This window comes from Ambystoma mexicanum, chromosome 6q (genome assembly GCF_040938575.1).
Source record: "Ambystoma mexicanum isolate Mex_15411 chromosome 6q, UKY_AmexF1_1, whole genome shotgun sequence".
Taxonomy (NCBI): domain Eukaryota; kingdom Metazoa; phylum Chordata; class Amphibia; order Caudata; family Ambystomatidae; genus Ambystoma; species Ambystoma mexicanum.
The window spans coordinates 1,352,675,978-1,352,692,567 of NC_090937.1; positions in this window are offsets into that span (position 1 = coordinate 1,352,675,978).

Sequence of the window (16,590 nt, forward strand, 5' to 3'; positions counted from 1 at the left end):
TTATTGGTTCACTCACCTGTCTTTCTATATTTGTGCCCCATTCATGCACTGAGAGGTGAAACAATTTTGGGCCTGATTCATGGAAAAGTGTGCCGAAATCCTGAAAGGCTGCGTGCCAGGAACGCCTCCGGGCCAGCCTGCATGCAGTTTATCTGCGCACCCTGCATACTCATGGAGTTGTTCTTGCAACGTAACCGTATACGCAAGTTGCGGCTGGAACACCCCTGACACGCCCCCATGCAAAGCAAAAACAGCCAGGAACAGCTACCTTTGCGTGCTGTCGGGTGCGAATACATGCACCCTCAAAACAGTGTGTGGGGTCTCCCGCAAGCAGGCTGTCACGACCCGTGACCCAGAACCCCACTGGCATGCTCACATGCCAAGTAGGGTTAGGACAGATCTTGGGAACCTAGTGGGAACATTCATGCACCATGTTTAATTAGAAAGTTTCATTGAAACTTTCCAGACAAGCCTGGACCAGGCAGAAAAATCACCTTAGGAGGGGCCTTGGGGGGGAGTGCTGTCACGACCCGTGACCCAGAACCCCACTGGCATGGTCACATGCCAGGTAGGGTTAGGACTCGGGGTTCATTTGGGGCCCCAAGGGCCTAACATTATCACCAGGGACTCTCCTGGAGTCAGCCTGGCGCCTTTGGCGCCATGCTCATATTTCGAATGGGACTTGAAGGGACTACATTTTGTGTGGAAGCCTGCAGCCAGCATTGAGACACCCACACAGTCTAGTCCCTAAGAACCAGACTGTGCGGTGCAATGTTTTAGGGTGTTGTAGCCCAGACTACTTTACCTGGACTACTTTACATGGGTAGGCTATGTAAACCACACCCAAGCTAAAGAACGTGCTTCGCGTTATTCTGCAGCCAGCAGCGTGATGCTCATCGTGTTCAGAGACCAGCACCCAGCGTTCCTGGAATCGCGGACCTGCAGAGGAGACAAAAGAACATCATTAGCAGTCCCAGCTTACCTACAGCTTCCATCCTTCGATCCTGGCTGCTCGCGGTCTTCCATCCCGTTGGAAGCATCTTCAGGACATCACGCACGCACCGGAACGAAGCACCTGGATGGGAGAGAGAAAAAGGGACAACGTTAAACAGATTACTCACGGCAATCACAGCAGTAACCATAGCCTCCTCACCTGGCTGGGCATATCTTGGACGGTTCCGCTCCGGAAATCACCGCACGCCCAGAAAGACCATCGCGACCTGAAAAGGAATAAAGAATACAGGTTAGCCCCAAAAAGACATTAGCGTGCCGCACTTCGCGCTGAACCTACCTTTCTTCATACGCTCCGCGTCCATAAATCCCAGTGGGAGCCTGACCCAAGCAGCGCACCCAGCGAACCTCCGCACACCTAAGGGGGAAACAATCAGGGAAAGACATTAATAGCACGAAAGAAAATCAAAGGCCTTCAGAGACTGCTATAATCTAACTTACCGCCTTAAAGACACTTGAATGGGTTGGCACCAGTGAAGTTAACTCGGTCGTTTCAACCCGCAGAAAACTACGCGCCCCTGCGCAGAAAGCAGGACGGAGAGCACACCAGACATCAAAACAAGGTGAGGAGGGGGCCATCAGGTCGAGTCCAAGGGGCTGGTGGGAGGAAACAAAATCTGTGCCTAAGTCCAGTCCTCCTTTGTTTTCAGGCCCACCTGCCATAGAAGACATCATCCCGAATTGAGCACATCCAAGGGGAATTCAGCAACCAGGGCATACAGGCGTCCCCGTGGATAACAGGTGAGCGTAACAGAGCATGAAGACTCATAACAAAATCCACCTGGGCACCAGGGAGACTTCAGAAATGGACCAACTGGCCCAGTTATTAGGACAATTACGCGCCGAAGTGTATTCGGCTAGGCAAGGGACTAATACCCTGCGAAGGGATCTTGTCATCACCAAGGATCGCACTAAAGAACTCAGCAGGCAACTACTCTAATCACAGGCCGGGCAAGCTCCATTACCAGGGACAACTTCGCCGGCACAGGCAACCATGTCATCTACCGCTCCAGTGCAAATCAATTTACCCGGAACAATACCGTTAGCACCGCCAGAAAGGTTTTCAGGAGATCCAAGAAAGTATGCAGCATTCATGAATCAATGTCGCCTTAATTTCCTCTGCAGACCAGCTGCATTCCCTAACGATCAGGCACGAGTAGCATTTATTTTGTCATATCTAAGCGGTAGTGCAGCAGATTGGTCAGTGCCGCTTGTGAGCTATGATGATCCATTACTACGTGACTTTGGGGGCTTCCAAAGCGAAATGGAAAAGCTCTTTGCACGACACACCCATGAACAAGCTGTAGACAACAAACTCTTATCACTCCGGCAGGAGAATCAGGACTTACTAACATACATAGCAACCTTCAATAGGTTAGTGGCCGAAACCAGGTGGCCTGAAGACAAGAGAACCACATTGTTTCATCGAGGTCTTCGAGGGGAATTAAAGGATGTCTTGGCTCAGGTAGTTGACCCACCTAGAGACTGTAGTGAATTTATCAATCTGGTGGTGCAATTAGATCATCGACTACAAGATCTGAAAGCAGATCGGTCCAAATCCGACACACAGCCCGTGTATCTACGAACCAAGGATGCTACTCCGCGCACGTCAGAGAATACCACAGAGCCAATGCAAATTGGAGGCATACGACCACCGTTAACAAAAGCCGAAAGAGACAAGAGAAGGCAACAGCAGTTATGTTTGTACTGCGGGCAATCGGGGCACTTCTTAAAAGACTGTCCAATAAAACCCCCCAAGCGAATTGTGGGAGCTACAGAAAAGGATGTGAGTAAGGAGTCGGAAAACTGCCTAGCTCGACAAAAGTAGAGGTCAGTTTGTCGAGTGAGAAGAATGAACCACCGACCTCACATTTTGCAATACCAGTGATCCCAATCAATCACCAACAACCTTCAAGGATGCATTCCATTGAAGCTTACATAGACAGCGGAGCATTTGAGAATTATATTGATCAAGATCTGGCCGCACAGATGGGGCTACCCTTAAGTTTTAAGCCAAACACAGAAAGTTGACCACAGTTGATGGGACTGAAATTGCTTCCGGACCAGTAACCCAATGTACGGCAGGAATAACCCTGCTGTGCCAGGTAATCAATTTCCTTCGATCTCATCAAGGCGCCTCAGTTTCAGCTAATACCAGGGATGCCATGGTTAGTTGCTCATAACCCTCGGATAGATTGGCGTCCAAGAAAACTGACTTTTCCTCATGATTGCGCCTCCACCTGTTATCTCCAAGAAAACAAGTCCAGTTTCAAGGTTTCTATGAGTCCTAGAGTCAGCATATCTACACTTGGCGCAACCAGTACTCTCCCTGAAGAATATCAAGATTTCCAGTATGTGTTCCAGAAGGAACAAGTTAATACACTACCTCCGCAGAGGTCCTATGACTGTAAGATTGACCTCAGACCTGGTGCACAGATCCCCTGCGGCAGAATCTATGCGCTCACCAAATCAGAAAACCAGCATCTAAAGTCCTATCTGGACAAGTACCTGGCAAATGGGTTCATTCGCCCATCCAGATCACCGGCAGCCAGTCCCCTGTTCTTCGTACTTAAAAAGGAAGGGGACTTGAGAACCTGTATTGACTATCGCGCCCTGAACCAGATCACCGTGAAAAACCATTACCCACTGCCCCTTATTCCTGAGATGCTAGATCAAGTCAAAGATGCCCAGATTTATACGAAGTTAGACCTCAGAGGAGCATACCACCGGGTCCGAGTTAAAAAAGGAGATGAATTGAAAACGGCCTTTCGTACTAAGTATGGGTTGTTTGAGTACCAGGTAATGCCTTTCGGGCTTTGCAATGCCCTGGCGGCATTTCAATATTTTATGAACAACGTCCTAAGGGAGCTGATTGATGTTTGCGCTCTAGTCTACATAGATAACATCCTAGTGTATTCAACCTCAGAACAAGACCATGTCAAGCATGTCCGCGCTGTCCTTGCCAAACTGCACCAACATCGACTATACGCAAAACTTGAAAAATGTTTTTTCTACGTAACCGAACTTGAATTTCTTGGTTTCGTTCTTACTCCGAAAGGAATTCGAATGGATGGACACAAGGTGGATGCCATTCTAAAATGGCCCTCCCCGACTTCAGTAAAAGGGATCCAGGGTGTGCTGCGTTTTGCAAATTACTATCGTCGATTCATCCCAGACTTTTTTCAGATTGTGCATCCAATCACGTTACTTCTACGAAAAAACAATAAAAAATTCACATGGTCAGAAGATGCCGAAAAGGCCTTCCAAAAGCTAAAGGAAAGTTTCACTTCAGCCCGATCTTATGACACTCTCGTCCAGATCTTCATTACATCATGGAAACAGATGCTTCCAGTATGGCAATGGGGGCGGTTCTGTCTCAAAAAGACCCTGAAACTGGCTAATTGCATTCCGTGGCTTTCTGGTTGCGAAAATTCACACCTCCTGAACTCAATTATGCTATCACTGATAAGGAACTGCTTTCTATAAAATCCACCTTCAAGGCATGACGGCATTATCTCTTAGGGGCCAGGCATACAGTCACTGTAATTACAGACCATCGGAACTTACAATATTTAAAAACAGCAAAGGCGCAATCCTCGCACCAATTACAATGGGCCCTTTTCTTCGCCAAGTATGACTACGTAATCACTTATCGACCAGGCGTAAGAAATGGGAAAGCTGACGCACTATCTCGCATGGGCATCGTTGAAAGAGAATATGCAACTCCAGATCCAGTGGCCATTATACTTGAGGACAAGCTTTTAGGCCTCACCACAGCTTTAACACAAACTGAACTTAGAAATGTGATCCAACAGGAAATAACCCCAAGCGAGTTACTGGAATGGCATACCAAAGGAAAACAATACACTGTCAAAAATCAACTGCCATATTTTGATGAACGCCTGCACGTGCCTAAGAGCGAGCTACAACAACAAATCATTTCAGACTATCACGACTCTTTGATGTAGGTTCATCCCGGAATTGCCAAAACTCTAGCCAAAGTAAAATGCAATTATTGGTGGCCCACATGGCGTTGAGACGTCATCAAATACGTTCAGTCATGTGTAGTGTGTGCACAAAACAAGTAATTGAAGCAAAGACCAGCTGGCCTCCTGCAACCATTAGAAATACCTCTGGCACCATGGCACACACTCTCTCTCGACTTCATTACTGATTTACATCCCAGCCAAGGGTTCAATACCATTTTAGTTGTAGTGGACCTATTTTCTAAAATGGCACACACTATCCCTTTCAAAGGCCTTCCAGAAGCATCCCAGCTTGCAAAAGTGTTTTTGGAAAACATTATCAAGCTGCATGGATCCCTTCAGTCCTGGTCTCTGATCGAGGGAGCCAATTTGTATCAAACTTCTGGAAAAAGTGCTGCGCTATGGCTCACATCGACATACGGCTATCCACCAGCCATCACTCCCAAACGGATGGTCAAACAGAGAGGACCAACCAGACTCTCGAACAATACCTTCGATGCATGCTGCATCAAGTCGAGGGAACCTGGAGAGATCTATTATGGATAGCCGAATTTGCTTACAACAATTCTATACATTCCAGTACTGGACAAACACCTTTTTTCACCCTCTACGGCAGACATCCATATACTTCCGAACTTGACAGCCTTCCCAGCCTCGAAATGCCGGCTGTAAAGACTCTTCATGCAAACATCAATCAGGCCTTTAAAAAGGCAACAGAGCAGTTAATCCAAGCCAAAAGTAAGCAAAAACGGTTTGCAGACCAACATCGGAAAAAGGCTCCTGACTATCAGATAGGAGACAAAGTTTGGCTAGCAACAAAATAAAAAAATAAAAAGACTTTTCGCCCTCGCTATTTGGGGCTTATCCTGTTCAAGCAATCATCAACCCGGCAGCAGTTAAACTAACATTGCCAGCTAACATGCAAATTCATCCAGTGTTCCTACGTCTCACTGCTAAAACCAGTACAACGCGGTACACGAGTTAAACCACCACCTGAACCCATCATGATCGATGGAGAATCCGAATACGAAGTGAAAGAAATCCTGGATTCCAAATATACCAGATCCAAACTATACTATCTAGTCAATTGGAAGGGTTATGGCCCTAAAGACAGATCTTGGGAACCTAGTGAGAACATTCATGCACCACGTTTAATTAGAACATTTCATCGAAACTTTCCAGACAAGCCTGGACCAGGCAGAAGAATCACCTTCGGAGGGGCCTTGGGGGGGAGTGCTGTCACGACCCGTGATCCAGAACCCCACTGGCATGGTCACATGCCAGGTAGGGTTAGGACTCGGAGTTCATTTGGGGCCCCAAGGGCCTTACGTTATCATCAGGGACTCTCCTGGAGTCAGTCCTGGCGCCTTTGGCGCCAGGCTCATATTTGGAATGGGACTTGAAGGGACTACTTTTTGTGTGGAAGCCTGCAGCCAACATGGAGACACCCACACAGTCTAGACTCTAAGAACCAGACTGTGCGGTGCAGTGTTTTAGTGTGTGGTAGCCCGGACTACTTTACCTGGACTACTTTACATGGGTAGGCTATATAAACCACACCCAAGCTAAAGAACGTGATTTGCTTTATTCTGCAGCCAGCAGTGTTATCCTCATCGTGTTCAGAGACCAGCACCCGGCGTTCCTGAAATCACGGACCTGCAGAGGAGACAAAAGAACATCATTATCAGTCCCAGCTTACCTGCAGCTTCCATCCTTCCATCCTGGCTGCTCGCGCTCTTCCATCCCGTTGGCAGCATCTTCAGGACATCACGCACGCACCGGAACGAAGCACCTGGAGGGGAGAGAGAAAAAGGGACAACGTTAAACAGGTTACTCACGGCAATCACAGCAGTAACCATAGCCTCCTCACCTGGCTGGGCATATCTTGGCTGATTCCGCTCCGGAAATCACCGCACACCCAGAAAGACCATTGTGACCTGAAAAGGAATAAAGAATACAGGTTAGCCCCAAAAAGAAATTAGCGCGGCGCACTTCGTGCTGAACCTACCTTTCTTCATACGCTCCGCATCCATAAATCCCGACGGGAGCCTGACCCAAGCAGCGCACCCAGCGAACCTTCGCACACCTAAGGGGGAAACAATCAGGGAAAGACATTAATAGCACGAAAGAAAATCAAAGGCCTTCAGAGACTGCTATAATCGAACTTACCGCCTTAAAGACACTTGAATGGGTTGGCACCAGTGAAGTTAACTCGGTCGCTTCAACCCGCAGAAAACTACGCGCCCCACTGCAGAAAGCAGGACGGAGAGTACGCCAGACATCATAACAAGGTGAGGAGGGGGCCATCGGGGCGAGTCCAAGGGGCTGGTGGGAGGAAACGAAATCTGTGCCTAAGTCCAGTCCTCCTGTGTTTTCCAGCCCACCTGCCATAGAAGACATCATCCCGAATTGAGCACATCCGGGGGGAATCCGGCAACCAGGGCATACGGGCGTCCCCATGGATACCAGGTGAGCGTAACACAGGCCTGCATCTCAGGGACCCTGCATGGGGTCCCCAGAAACCGTTACCAGCACCAGACAACATGCGTACAATTAATCTTAACTCAGGAAAAACTCAGATAATCTGCATGCAAACCCCCGTAACCCGTTTCTGATCCCTGCTACACTGCGTATGAGCACCCCTAAGTAAGATCGGAGCACCGGCTGCATACACGCACCCCTAAATCCAACACCCGTTCTTACTATTGCACAGTGAATCCTATGCGCAAGTGTCTGCATGCGTGCCTTCGGGTGGCGGATAGTATGAGGGCTTTGCTTAGCCATTTCTCTGCCGAGAGGTTGCACAGTCGGATCAAAGAATATGTATCATTCCACACTATAGTGGGCGTGCGATGGACTGCCTGCGGGCCTTCCATCGTAACGCCCACATTTTCCCTTGTTGTTTGTCATTTTATGAGTTCTTCCCCCTTCCCTGCTCTCTGCGCAAGTCACGCTCTGTGTGGTGTCTCGCGCAAGGCACTCAGACACTTGCAGAGACATGCCGGCCTGGCTCATACTCAACCCAAGTCCTGCATAAGTCCGTCGCGGTCGATTCCATGAATCGACTAACAGGGTTTTGCATGCAGAATGGCACACAAGGTTATGATTTTCCACGCAATTAATTCCATGAATCGAGCCCTCTGAATCTATCTACCAGTTACCCGTTAAAACTTGATGGCATGCTGTTAAGTGACTTCAATTCAGCACTCCAACTAAGTCAATGCCTAGTCTGGGATGTCCAAGGGAAGCCCTTATTTATATATTTTTATGACAAGTTATAATCTGGATGATAAACCCTTATATAATGCCACTCTCTTTGAATCCCCCTGACCTCACTGAGCCAAGAAGTAGGTTTGTTTTGCAAATTAAAAGAGTTATTGAAAAACTAAACAATATATATGTATCACACTTTTATGAATAAATTAATATTTGATAGCACACTTATGAATATGACAGTGATCAACAATGGAAAATATTACACTAGCACACTTTTTTAATTACTTAGGAGTTGGTATAGAGCGGATAAGGTAGCTGAGAATGCTTTTATGGTTTCAAGGAAATGCAATGATGGAAAAGAATGCAGCACAGAAATAACTGAGATGGTTTCCACAAGAGATAATATGATCACTTTTTCTTTTGACAATTCACACCCCCCATGCAATATAAGGAGTTGGAAGGAGAGCACACAGTTTTCAGGGATACAATCAAATTCAATACAAATTCCAGTTCCTCCCTAGCAAGCTTAGAGCAACCGGTATGCTTTTAAAACATGCAGAAATACTTTTAATGTGATTTGCAATGAAGTGAAAATATGCTAAAAATGATTTTAATTCCCTATTGTTGGGTGTCTTGGCCCACGTTCAAGTTATTATGCTACAACACTTGGTGCTGTGGGCTTAGGAAATCCAAGAGGGCAGAAAAGCCCACATTTGCGCCAGAATCCTGGAGAACCGCGCAGTTTTGCGCACAGCAAAATGGTCTCCTGACCTGCCACCCACCAGTGCGAGCGTGAGGGGCCAGGAGTGCCATGAGTGAAATGTGTGCCAAAGGAAAAACAGCAGTGCCGGTGGCTAAAGAAAAAGCGCTTTGCAATCACCTTTGTTTCTTTGAAATGCCAGCTAAAAATGCCTATTTTAAACATCGCAAGATATTCAAAAATCTCAATGAACACCAGCAGACATTTGGCAGAATGTATTCTTGAGTGCATACTAAATCTGAAAGAGAAAGAGCCCAAAACAATGTTTATAACAAAACTGGCTGAGCTGTGGATGTCAGCAACTGACGTGAAATTGGACTGAAAGACACTAAAATCTAAATGTTTAAAATAAATGAGTGATCAACTGTTGAGTGTCACATAGTTTGCAACTGTTGAAATGTCATAGTTTTGAACTTAGAATCAGCGTTCTAGCTGCATGTGTAAAAATTGTCAATTTGATTTGAATGTAGAAAACTGGGAACTAAAGTGACATTTAGCTGAAGCCTGGCTTGAAGAGAGTGAATTCTGCCCGGCAACTACCCCCGACAGGAGTGAAACTAGCTCATCCACTCTTCCCAGGCCTGGCTGCATTCTGCTGCCCCCACCAAAAGGAGATGACATCTCCCTGAGTGAATCAGGGGAGGAGCACCTGGGGACTGCAGGAAACTAAACAAAGCACTGTCCTTGGCCCAGGCAAATGTTAAATTAGGGGGGTCGTAAATGGCTTCCTCTTGGAAGGAAACGGGGAGGGGCACTGCATGTGAGCAAGCTGAGCTTGGGGGAAGTGGATAAACCGGAAATTCCACCATGTGCTTTGGCAAACCACACCTCTTTGGGGCCAGAGCATAATTTTAAAAAGATGGATAATTCATAGTGCGGACTTGAAAAAATTATATATATAACATCATCATTCTTGTGATTTTTCTGTGCACATTTTAAGAGGTGTTAGGACCCTGTGGTATGTTCTTGGGGATAGTAGCGGAAAAAAGGTTGTTACTCCAAATGTATGCATGTTAAAAATCTGACACTTTATCATCTGAAACCCATATCCCTGGTGCACATTTGTGTAAAATCTGGAAAGGTTTAGAGGTCGTTATCTGGATGAAAAGTGGAGAATTCTGTCATAAGTGGACACGACATCTTACAAAGACAGGGATCGGATGGTTTGGTGCTACAGAAAATATGCTAACTGAACATATAATATTAGAAAAATGGTACATAGATAAATATGTATTTGGATCAGAAATAGATTTGTGTGCAATTTGACAAGGGGAGGATCCTCTGACCATAAACCTACCTCATCACTCTGACTCACAACCCAGTTCCCCCAATCAAGGGAGAGAAATGGCCAATGATAAGCTGAGAGGGTTGGGCATAGAAGATGAGCCGACCCTCCCACTTTCTAAACACATAAAACGAGACTGTGCAGGACAGGTAGGGACATTCACTTCCCACTTCAAGCTGAGTTCTTGCGGAGCGTTTTGCCAGAAGACACCAGATCCAGCACTTAGACTTCATATCCAGACAGAGACCAGGACTTTGAATTCAGACTTCAGAATTTGTCAGCAGGCTTCCAAATCCTTTGTAAACTGATTCACCCCAGACTTCCAAGGGGCACATCAGAGTAAAACAGCCGGGCTGAGCTGTTTGATTCTGGCCTAAAACCTTGTGCCAGAAACACCCAGAAAGCAGAGCTGTACCGGAACCAGAGACCAGACCGCCGTGCAGTGCAAAGAACTTTTGCCAGAACCAGAGATCCAGACCTTTGTGCAGTGCCGCTAGCAGGGCTGACCCAGATCGCTGTGAGCAGAACCAGGCAGAGACCATCCGTGGCGAGGGAACCGCAGTCCAATCCTGACCGATCCGTGGCGAAGTCGCATTCCTGTCCAAAATATAGTGTGAGTACCGCCAGAACTGTGCAAAACCCAATCTCTTAGTTTAAAATAATCTAATTCAAACTATTTTAACCTATTGAGAACTGCATCCTAGAAATCTTGTGTTCCTTCTGTGATCTCAAACCTGAAAACTGTCATCTGTCATTCTGAGGTTGACTTTTCTTTTGAGAATCTACCTTCACGAAATTGTCCGTATCTCCGGAACCGTTGGTGCTAGGAGTGAGTTTTAACTGTCATTTTAATGCTAAGATTCTAAGCTTTCCAGTGAACCTAAAAATGACTTGCTACCCCTTATAGTGCCTCCGTAATTAGGCTCGACGCACGTGACTAATTTGCAGCGATTTGACATTTTGCTTCATTTTAGCCACATGTAAAAATATTTGTCCTTGCTTTCCTTTGCTGAAATTCGTTTGCAACCTGACAATCATTCATAGAGCATTGCTAAAGTGATCCTGAACTAATTTAAAGTATCTCTCACTCACCCTGAACCTCCTATAGGGAATTAAAAGCAATGTGAGTATATTTTTCACTTCATTGCCACCACATTTAAAAGGATTTTGCCTGTGTTTAAAATCATCCTTGTGATCTAAGCTTGCTAGGGGGGAACTGAATTCGGATTGTACTGTGATTGTATTCCTGAAGACTGTGTGTGTCACTTCCACCTTCTTACATTGCATAGAGGGGGGGTGAATTGCCAAAAGGGGAAAAGTGATTATATTATGTTTTGCTGAAATCATATCAAGTTTATTCCTGTGTTGCTTCTTTTCCACCTTGCCTTTCCTTGTACCATATAAAGCATTCTCAGCTACCTAATCCTATATACTACTCCTAAGTAATTAAACCAGCGTGCTAGTATCATCTCATCCATTGCTGATTACTGCTCATATTCACAAGTGTGATATCAATTATTAATTTATTATAAAAGTGTGATATATATATATATATATTGTTTAATTCTCAAATAAACCTTTTAAATTTGCAAAACAAACTTACTTCTTGGCTCAGTGGGTCAGGGGGATTCTAAGAGAGGGGTGTTATATAAGGGTTGTCATCCAGAGTACACGAACTGGACATAAAAATATATAAATAAGGACTTCCCTTGAGCAATCCCAGACAAGGCACTGACTTAGTGTAACTGCTTGATTGGAGTCTTTATCAAAGTGGGGGCTCGTAGCCGGGGATTCTGGATTAGATCTATCACTTGTGCAGATTAATACAGTGTGCCAGCTAACAGGACACATATCCGGTTAGATCACCACGCTGTGTTACGCTGTAAAGCACTCCTCAAAGGAACGCTCTAAGGAAACGGTTTGTTTTGCAAAATAAAATACAAACTTCTGTAAGTGAGGAAGGAAATCAATCTCCAGAATGACGACCTTGGTAGATATGAAGATAGCTAGGGAGCACCTCTTACATAAACTGTTTGTGAGAGGTGAATGGTCTGAACAGGACCAAAATGTATGGTTGCAGGTGATCACACAACAGGTCACTACAACTGGGTCAGATACGTGGAGAGATCAGGGTCCCTTACATGTGGCCCTGAGTGAACTATATATGGCTTCTAAAGCCAAAGATGAACACAATAAGATTGCCAGGATAGCGGCATATTTGTATCTATATATGGGAGCCATGCAGGACAAATGTGCTGAAGGCCAAGATCTGGCAAATAGGCAACAGATGGCGTTAGGAAAGGCCCAATCTGACCTGGTCTCTTCTGAGCAGAGGCTGCACAGAAGCCAGGAGTCAGAAAACGAGAGTAGACAATACATCATTAAAATGAAGGAGGATATGGATATCCTGCAACAGGAAAAGGCTGACCAGGATACCAGACTTCTGGCCTTGCAGAAGGAGTACCAGGAAGGGTTGGACTCCCTACTGCAGAGCCAGAAAAAGCTGGAGCAACAACTAGACTTTAATAGGGCATGCACAGAGTAGGTAGCCACCCTGCAAATTCGACTAGACAGAGAGAAAGAGGAAAGCAATACATTGATTTTGAAAGACCTGGATACCCAGGCAGAGTTTGATCAAGAACGCCAGAAAGCTGGTGCCTTTCAAAGGCAGAGGGACGACCTGGTGGCACAGATGCAGGTTCTTAGTCAGGAAAAGGACATCTTAGGCCAGGAAGCCTGCCAATTAAAAGAAAAAATTGAAGGAAATCACCTGGTCCTCCAGGGGCTGGGTGACCTCCAAAAAGAACATCAGAACTTTTTAGAGCACACCAGGAGGGTGGAAGATGCTCTGTCAAGAAAGGAGCAGGCCATTAGGGATGGGACTCAGGAGGTAACCTTCCTGCAGCAAAGACTGACCCAGTACTCCAGGACCAATCAGGAGGCACAGAGAGAGAATGAGGTTCTCTGTCAGCACAATGATAGGCTCCAGCAACAGGTAGCCATGCAGGAGAGACTGATAGAGTCTAGTAAGGCCTTGGTTGAGGAACTGAAAGCCCAGGCCCTTGCATTGCAACCAGGAGCAGGGGCTGATAGAGATCAAGTTCGCTGGGAAAGGGAAACACCTGAGCATAACCTCAGGAGCCCTAGTGCCAGGGGCCTTCATCTCTCCCAGACCCTGGACTCTGCCACCCTCATGTCCCCTGGCGCACATGAGCACAGGGCCACAGAGATGGCAGATTACTATCCAGCCAAAAGGATGGGGCTCATAGGCCAGTACCACCCAGGAATGGATGGGCAGGCATCCGGGTATGGGCACCTAAGCACAGTGCAATTTAGTGGGGAACCCCAGGAGAGTAGGCCCACTAAGGGCATCCTGAAAATCTCTGCCCAGTGGGGGGGTACCCGGCAAATCCTGGTAGCAAGGAGGGATCTGAAGACTCCTCTTAGCGTCACAGGACACAGGAGACCAGGTCCCCACATTCTGCCAGCCATTCCCAGGCTCGCAGAATCCGGGAAAACCTGGACGATCAGACGGGCACCTCTTGGAGCAGTGCTTCTGAGTCGGAGGATGACTGGACCAGGGTAACCGGAACCAAAAAGGCCAATAAGGCAAAAATGGCCTTGCTTAAGAACCCCTTAAAACAGATTAAGGCAATCAGGAGTGTCATCACGACTTATCACAAGAACTCCAAGTATTCTGTGTGGGAACACTTGGAGCTCTTTGAGCAAATGATGGAGACCTTCCATTTGAAGGACAGCAGTAGCTTCATCCAGTATGTCAAATGGACATTCTGCCCAGAATACTCCAGTTTCTTTGTGGGGCTGGAGGACCAAAATCATTCAAGATGGTCCACCTATAGGGCGGCCATCTTGAAACACTTTTCTGTGCATAGAAATCCCCAAGAGGCTCGCAAGGCAGCCTACAATATGCAATGCGGGGAGGATCAGGCCCCACAAGAATTCGTGCAAGAATTGAAGAGTGCCTTTGCGCAGACCACCAGAAGGGTGCGCACGGACAGCAGAGAATTCATCAACACATTTTTCCATGCTCTCCCCAAATACATAATGACCCAGCTCGTGAGAGATTTTCACGAGAAAAGATCTTTAGACTGGGTCATTGAGCAAGCCACCCGCATCTATGAGGTGCAGAAACCGGTGGAAAACAAGAATCAGCCACAAAAGCCCAAAACCAACAGCACCCTTGCTGTTGTTGCCAAGGTGGCAGAGGGAAAGGTTGTCCCCGTTTTAGATTTGGAGATGGGGGGACCTAAGAACCTGCCTGCACCAAATAATTAACAGCCCAAAAGGCCCTCGGGCCAGTCACAGACAGGGAGTCAAGGAGGTAGTCCCACAAATGGGGTCCCCCGCTCCCCTCACTATGTAAGTCCCTGCTACAAGGGAAACAGACCAATCCTGGGTTGTGTGTGGACTCCTCCAGCCCAAGGGGGGGATCCAGCCAAGCACCTGACCCAGGTAACTTCCCTCCTAACTTCCCACAGGAGGGCGAAAATTCCCCAAAGACTGGGCAGAACTTTTTTCCCAGGTATCCACCCAATTTCCAACCCCAAAACCGTCCATCCTTCTTTCCCCAATTCCCTGAGCCCAGACAACCTAATCTGGGACAGGGGAGGCCAAGGGTGGAGGGGTACCCAAATCTTCCCAACCCAGGGTATTACCAGAGAAGGGATAGCTACTCTGCCCGGGATCAGCCCAGGGGAGAAAACAGGACCCCGTATCAGCCTGAGCGGGTTTCCCAGTTAGAGCGCCAGTTTCAGAACATGGCACAGGATTTGGGCAGCATGCTGAGGGCCCAACAGAACCCTCAGATGGGCATGCCGGCATAGAATGCCCCAAACTCTAGGTCTGGTGCTCCAGAACAATGACGGGGGCAGCACCCCAATAACCCACCGGTTCCCAGGGAGGAGGCACAAGGGGAAGGGGGGTGTAAAGCCTTGGAGGAAGCTTCCTTCCCAACCTGTAAACAGCCCCTGGAAAACCAGGAACCGGAAACAAAATCTCCTACCCCTGAAAGTCTGCCACCCAAGGAACAGAGGGGATGTAGGAGAAACAAAGTACCCAAACAGACCCATTTTGTGCAGGAGGTACAGGTCTTCATATTTGAGGGAGAGGGATCATCAGAGGATCCTGGGAAAAGTATTTTCTCCTTCAGAGATGGGGGAACTCCTCCCAAGGAAAAATGGGTCCCAAGGGATTCCAACCTAGACTGGGTAGATGTGGGGATTGAGCTGTCGCCGCCCATCATTCTATCCCAGAACCAACAAGACCAAAAACCCCTGGTTCAAACCCATCCAGGTGACTGCCTCCAAAAAGGGGGGGCGGCCCAGAACTGGAAGCAGGGGAACCAAAAACCGCATGAATATCCAGTTGCAAACTTTTTCTTTCAGATACCCATGACTCTCCACAGAATTCTGCCCAAATCTCTTCTCTCGCCATGTCCAAAACCAGAGAGTTAGCCCACCAGTTGTCCAAAAATGTGCATTATCTGTGCCCACTTGAGGAGAAGGAGGGAAGATACTATGCCCCGGTACATGTACAGGGGCAGGGTACAATTTTGGCGCTGGTGGACACTGGATCTCAAGCTACCCTTCTGTTAAGAAGGGCCTTTGATTAATTGAATTTAGGTAGGGGGGAGAAGCACCAAAATCCTCTCACCTCTCTTCCTGGACAACTGCAGAACTTTGACGGGAAGGAAATTCCCGTCAAGGGGACTGCAGATTTGGACATCAAAATTGAGCGACACAAGGTGAAACACCCGGTCATAGTAGTGACTCCAGAGGGCACCCCTTCTTTACTAGGGAATGACCTCCTGAGAAGGTTGTCACCACTAATAGATTGCGTAAACAAGGTCCTCTGGACCCAGACTAGCCGACCAATAAAATTAAAACAGAGTGTCAACCATGTTAGTTTAAACGGCACCTGCCACATGGTTGAACAAAAATCTGACCAAGTAGAATTTCACTTCCAGAACAACCAAATTCCAGACGTAACAGTAATAGCAGTAGGGCAACAGACTTGTGATTGGGGGTCCTCTCTATTTCTGAAAATCAACCTTCCTTCCAGTTTAAGGTGGTATTCCACACTGGAAGGAAACACTCTGAAATTCTTTACCAATCCACAATCACACACTCCCACTCCTATAGTCCAGAAAGATGTGAAATCAGCTCAGAGCCTGGCTGATATTCAGCAAATTGGAGAGCAGTTGTTCATCCCTGTTCAGTTAAAGGATGGGAAGGACTCTGTTCTCGCTCGAGTGTGTGTGAATAACGGTAAGAGCTTCATCAGCGAAGCCATGTTCCGCCAACTCCCAAAAG